Below are 6,865 nucleotides of genomic sequence, written 5' to 3' on the forward strand. Positions count from 1 at the left end.
TGGTGCTGGATCCGCCCTTCCGACAAACTGTACTGCAGCCTCTGAGACTCAGCTGGAAAAAGGACGTCCCCGTGTGGGTTGATCAATGGCCTCTAAAGAAGGAACGGCTGGACCAGTTACAGCAGTTAGTAAAAGAACAGTTACAATTGGGGCACATAGTACCAACTACTAGCCCCTGGAATACCCCTGTTTTTTGTATACCGAAAAAGAGTGGTAAATGGCGAATCCTACATGATCTCAGGGCTATTAATGCTGTAATTGAACCCATGGGTGCGTTACAACCGGGATTGCCATCTCCAACTATGTTACCTGCCAATTGGCCTTTGACAATAATTGACATTAAGGATTGCTTTTTCTCCATTCCCCTGCATCCTGAGGATGCCCCCCAGTTTGCCTTTTCTATACCTTCTATAAATCATGCTGCACCAATGTTATGATATCACTGGGTGGTTTTACCGCAAGGAATGAAAAATAGCCCTACAATATGTCAGCTAACAGTGGCAAGGGCTCTACAACCAGCCCAGCAACAGTTTCCAGATGCTATCATATATCATTATATGGATGATATTCTGATGGCTACTAGCCAACCACAACTCTTACAGGAGGTCACCAATGTGGTTATACATCATTTACACCTTGCAGGCTTAACACGTAGCCCCTGAAAAGGTACAAAGGAAACCACCGTGGCTCTATCTTGGCTGGCGTATTACACAGCATACCATTGGCCACAGCCAGTCCAACTGCAGTTAAAGAATATTGTCACGCTTAATGACCTACAAAAAATATTAGGAGCCATTTGGCTCCGACCAGTGCTAGGACTTTCCACGGAACTGCTCCACCCCCTTTTTGAAATGCTCAAAGGGGACACCTCCCTAACCTCCACCCGAACTTTGACACCTGAAGCRAGAAAGGCACTCCAGTTATGTGCTCGCACTCTGGAGGACCGCCAGGGTTGGCGACGTGACTTCTCGTTGTCTTTTTATTTAGCTCTGATTGCTAACCGCTTCCAGCCTTTTGCAGTATTATTCCAGTGGGACACAAAAAGCACAGATCCCTTGCACATTTTGGAATGGCTCTTTCTGTCACATTCTCCACCAAAAACCTTATGGACTCTTACTGAGATGTATGCTAAACTTATCATTAAGGGACGGGAGAGATTGCAAACCATGAATGGCTGTGACCCTGAAGTTATTTATATCCCAGCCACTATAGACAACTTGAACTGGTTAATTTCAGAAGATTGGGGTTTTCAAATCGCCCTTGCTGATTTCACTGGGCAGCTTTCCATCCATTATCCCCAACATAAGTTATGGGCAGAGGTTGGTAGCCTACCCCTAGTTACTTGACGCTGTTGTTGCCCTGTCCCGGTTCCTGGTTTAACTGTCTTCACCGATGCTTCGGGCAGGTCTAAAGGGGCTGCTATCACGTGGCAGGACCCTRYCACGCAACAATGGAGAACAACAGTACGTACACAGGAACGAGGGTCGGTACAGGTACTGGAGATGGTGGCCGTCCGTATGGCTTTTGAACTTTGTGCCAAKGAACCTGTAAATGTWGTTACTGATTCCTGTTATGCCRCRGGCCTTGTGCAAAGGTTRGAGGCCTCCTTTCTCYRTGAGGTCTCCAATCCATTGCTCTTTGCAGAACTTTATGCTCTTTGGACTCTTATTAATCACAGAAAGCATGACTTTTATGTTTTACATGTACGCTCACACACGGACCTGGCCGGACCCATCGCTGAGGGAAATCAACGCGCTGATGCTGCAGCCATGCCAGCGGTGGTACCCAACCTTCTGGAACAAGCCAGACTGTCTCACTCCTTCTTTCATCAAAACGCCYGYTCRCTGAAGAGGCATTCAACTACCCATCCAGCAGGCCAGGGACATTATTCTGTCTTGTCCAGATTGCCAGCAGTTTGCCCCAATGCCCTCGAAAGAAGGGGCGAACCCCAGAGGCTTAAGGGCTAATGAACTGTGGCAAACAGACATTACACATATTTTGGAATTGGGCTGCTTCAAATATGTACATGTCACAGTCGACACCCATTCTCGATTTCTGTGGGCCACCACCCACACTGGTGAAAAGGCTAGGGATGTGACTCGTCATTGGCTTGCCTGTTTTACGATCCTGGGGGTGCCAACAACCATCAAAACGGACAACGGCCCAGCCTATTGCTCAGGCCGTGTGCGCCAATTCTCAATGCCTGGGGCATCTCTCATGTAACAGGCATACCCCACTCCCCAACTGGCCAAGCCATTGTTGAGCAGTCACACCGCAGCCTGAAAGACATGCTACAAAAACAGAAAAAGGGGGAGGCACTGCTCACCCCACAAGAACGGCTGCACAAAGCATTATATGTCCTTAAGTTTTTGAACTGTGATGAAACAGGTTATAATAGTTGAACGTCAGCACACCACAGATATAAGGTTAACACAAAAGCCCCCAGTTCTGGTCAAAGATTTGGTTTCTGGTCAATGGGTGGGACCAATGGAACTGATAACTTGGGGGAGGGGATATGCTTGTGTTTCTACAGGAACTTGGTTACGATGGGTGCCGTCGTGATGTGTATGACCTTATATTGCCTCATCCTCGGAGCAGCAGGCATGCCCATCGGATCAGGCACCTGGGAGCATGGCAACGTCTGGGTGACTCTTGCGAATGTAACCAATACAGACACCCTGTGTTTATCAATGGCGACGCCATCAGACCCTTTCCACACTTGCCTGGTTGGACTTCCTCTTGATATACAGTGCATGGGGTCTCTGTATAATGATACTGTGCTATCACCCTGCAGCACGCTGGGTAAGCTTCAGCCCATATGGTGGTGCGAAGCAGGGTGGAGAAGCATGGATGGAAGAGGTTCCACATGGTATGACAACATGCATGATGCGGGTAATTTTCCCGCCCTGCCAGTGCAACCACAGGAACTTGACCTGTTAGGAACCACACAGGCTGCAGTTTGCTTTTATCTAAACTACACTTCAGGAATATATATCCATGAGACTAGCATTGACGTATCCCCCACGGGCATCTATGCCAATGAATCCGTGTGGTGTAATTATACCACTCAGAGTCAATTAACGCCCAGACCGGAACCTGGAGGGCTAGCCGCTAATGTGTTTCTAATATGTGGCCAAAGAGCCTGGAAAGGCATAGCAGGTAAAGCTGTGGGAGGCCCATGTACCTTTGGGCTTTTGATGATGTTTCATCCTGAAAAATTCTTAGTTAATGGAACCGTCCACACTCGAGCAAAGCGGTCCACCCACGGCTTTACATCAAGTTGCGATAGTAATGTTGAATTTTTGAATCCAGCAGAACGTATTTGGAGTAGTATTTTTGCAGGAATAGGGACTGCTCATGCTTTATCACAACTTAATAGATTAGGATGTTGGCTTGCAAAAGAAGCAAATGCTACTAGTACTGCTTTAAGTGCCTTATTAACAGACGTAGATTCAATTAGATATGCCACCTCACAAAATCGGGCTGCAATTGACTTTCTGCTATTGGTCCAAGACCATGGTTGTCAGGACTTTGAAGGAATGTCTTGTATGAACCTGAGTGATCATTCTGAGTCAGTACATACAAGCACTACAAAATTGAAGGAGTTAACAAAACAATTGCAAGAAGACGATGGTGAAAACTTGTGGGGACTGTTTGATTGGTTGAATATGCTTGCTATAGGGCCTTGGTTAAAACGCATACTGATTGTAGGACTTGTTATGAGTTTTATGTTTGTTGCAATACTAATCTGTGTACCATGCTTGTTGAGCTGCGTGCGAAGGATGATTGACCAAAGTATGAGACAAGTCATGACCCTGCAGATCCATACAGCCTTAGCCCTTCAATTATTAAAAGAAGGGGGAGATGTGGAGGGTCATGACAGGGTTAAACTGGTGGAAAGTTGCAAGTAGCAAGCAACAGGAGCCTCAGACAAACATACCCAAGGACACTGGTGCAGCTGGGAATGATACATCCTGAGAAAGTACAGGTAAACCAGCAGAAGCCAGTGGGAACCAAGGTTAAGGGCAAGACAGCTTTTCTAAACAAGGAGCAAGGTACAAGGCATGACCGCTGCGTGCGTGATCGGTGCCATGACTGGCTCCCTGTGACATAATCTGCATGGTGATTGGCCTAGCAAAGTGTGTCTGTGAAACCGCTGAAGCAGCTAACTTCTTAGTATAAATATGCCCAGAAATACACAATAAATGTCTCAAGATGCACCACTTCTTGAGTCCGTGCCATCATTCGCTACAAGTTATCTAAAAGGAATTGCTGCTTTCCTTTGGGAGGACACTTGAGTTGTGTGGTGTGGATGGTATTGAAGTAATCCAGGTTAAAGGCTCTTAACAAGGCTCCTGTCTTATTTTGAGCTAGCTGAGGGCACTTCTTTAGCGCTGAACACTGGAGTTTTCTACAAAATAAACTAAAAATACTTGGGCTTTTTTGTAATGGCTGCTTTTTCCCATCTTTGTTAAATGCCTCCTACATTCGCAAAATGGTTTCAGATTCCTAATGTTTTGCGTCTGGTGCTCACTGTCCAGTTAATCAAGTGCCATCAAATCTACTTGCATTTCTGCTAATTTATACATTTGGTTTCATGCCCTGAATACAGTTTCTGTGAAATGAAGAGCTGTGTGATCAGTAAAGTCATTGCGCTCCTAATCAGAATATACAAGTAACTTACCTATTTCCCATCATATTTTACTGTGAATTTTCCTTCTGGGAAGGGTGTAAGCATTTTTAGCCTGTTTTTCAATAAGTCCGACTGTGCAGGATGTGTAGGCAGGGTGTACCTTGTGCATTTTCACCAGTGTAAGAAGTTACACATTGGAAGAGCCAACAAATTCTAACTCCTCTGAAGCATTACTTCTCCCAGGGTTGCCATCAGCATCTGTTGCTATGTTGGTAGAGTCAGCCAGGATGACTTGCRTATGGCAGTACTAGCATCGTGTTGTCCCAGGAGTTGAAATGCAGGCTTGGAAAGCCTAGTCTAATCCAAGGCAAAAATAACATGTAAAGGAAGGAAATGGGAGGTACCATGATCTTGTTTTAATACTGTATGAGAGTATTAGATGATGACCAGAGTCAGCTGCATGTTAACCTTTTTGAAGTGTAGGTATTTAATAGATAACAGCATCTCTGCGGGTCATCAGCAAGGTTTCTGGCATGATCTGTACCTGGAACTGCTAGCCTGTCTAAGCTACAGCTTCCACCCTTGCATCTGCTCTGCCTGAAGGATGGTGTTGGTCCAAACTAGTTTCCCCAGCACCTGCTTGAGGGCCAGAGGAGTCAGCTGGGGCACTTCTGGTTTGTGCTGGCTAATGTGAGTGTGTAGGAGCACCCACGAAGACTCCTGCTTCTCCAAATGTCTGATGGAGCTAAGACAGACCTTTGTACATTGTATGGATTGGAGGGGGTGAACAACTTTCCCACCCATGTTTCCTGCTGAGTCCTTACTTTTAGGTGCTTGTGTACAGCGTGTGGGATAGGAAACTAGCTGACTGCAAATGCCACTGGTGTTTTATAGGGAGTTTCCACTCTGTATGGGTACAAACAAATTACTGAAGCTGTGGTGAGGCCATTAGGCATCAGAGGCTATTTTGCTCTTCCACCTGAACCTTAGCTGTAATTCCTCTCCTCCTCTCAGCCCTGCTTTGGGACTGGGACCCAGTTTAGGCTTCCCTGACCCAGAGCAGAGAGGGCTTTCCAGGTGCCACCTGATAACTTAGGTCAGAAGGGACCTCTGGAGGTCACCTAGTCCAGCTCCCTGCTCAAGCAGGGCCATCTCCAGAGTGGGATCGACTGCTCAGGACCTCTGGCTGTGCACGCGTGGCTCCCCGCTGGCTACGCCAGGCTCTGACATGTCACCCGGGTGTGCTCCTGGCACTCCGGGCTCCTTGCTGCATGGGTGTGCAGGGTGGCCACCTGGCACTGCCCTCGCCATGGCTCAGAGGAACGAGCTGGAGAAAAAAAATGTTTCCTGTAGCCTCAGCAGCCCATCAGCCAACATGCTGTGGCTAAGGAATATAGTGTGGTATGGTAGCAGCTTTGGAAAGAGACTGAAGTTTGAAGTGTGAACTGGGTTTGGGCTTCTTTTGCTTCTATGAGGTTTCCTTGCAAATGTGGATGGACAGAACAGGAAGGATCAGACGGCAGGACAGCAAGGACGGTGCTGTCATGTTTTGCTGAGCCAGAGATGCAAAGTTGCATCAAGTTCACTGCTACTTAATTTTAAAAAATGACTTAACAAATTAAGTTGGAAATGAGTTAAATGAACTATGAAAGCTTCCCCTACCCCCATCTGAGGTGAAAATGTTGGAAAGCTATTTCAAATATTTAATAAAAGAGAGACATTTGCTAGTAGCTCTGTTGAAGTTTTAACTTTTAATACTGAAAATTCCACTCCGGTGCCAGCACAGTTAGTATCATGGATTGCTGCAATTAAACCAGTGCCTTAAGTTATTCATAATACTCTTTCTGGGCAACGTTCCCACCTGCTTAATCTTTGCTATACAAGTGTTTATTAGAACTGACTGTTGAAAAACGCCAAGCTAAATCGGACACTAAAAAAAATCAATATGATGCCCTAAACTGGTTTAATATGTCTTTCCTCCTCAATAATCCCACACGTTACTGATTTATTTGCTGTAATGAACATGCCATTCAACCGAAACAAGATTAGCTGCTTAAACCACAGCATTAAGCACAGAGCAACTTTAATGCTGCTTTATGTTTCATTGTAATGCTTGGCACTTACAGTGGTGTCTCTTTCTTTCCTTGGTAATAAAGAGTTTGTGTGAGGATCACCAAGGGCTCTGGAGTGTTGTGTTAAAACACACGAAGCAGTAAATTTGAATCTGGGTTG

The sequence above is a fragment of the Apteryx rowi genome, unplaced genomic scaffold (genome assembly GCF_003343035.1).
Source record: "Apteryx rowi isolate R43461 unplaced genomic scaffold, aptRow1 scaffold_1172, whole genome shotgun sequence".
NCBI classification, from domain to species: Eukaryota; Metazoa; Chordata; class Aves; order Apterygiformes; family Apterygidae; genus Apteryx; species Apteryx rowi.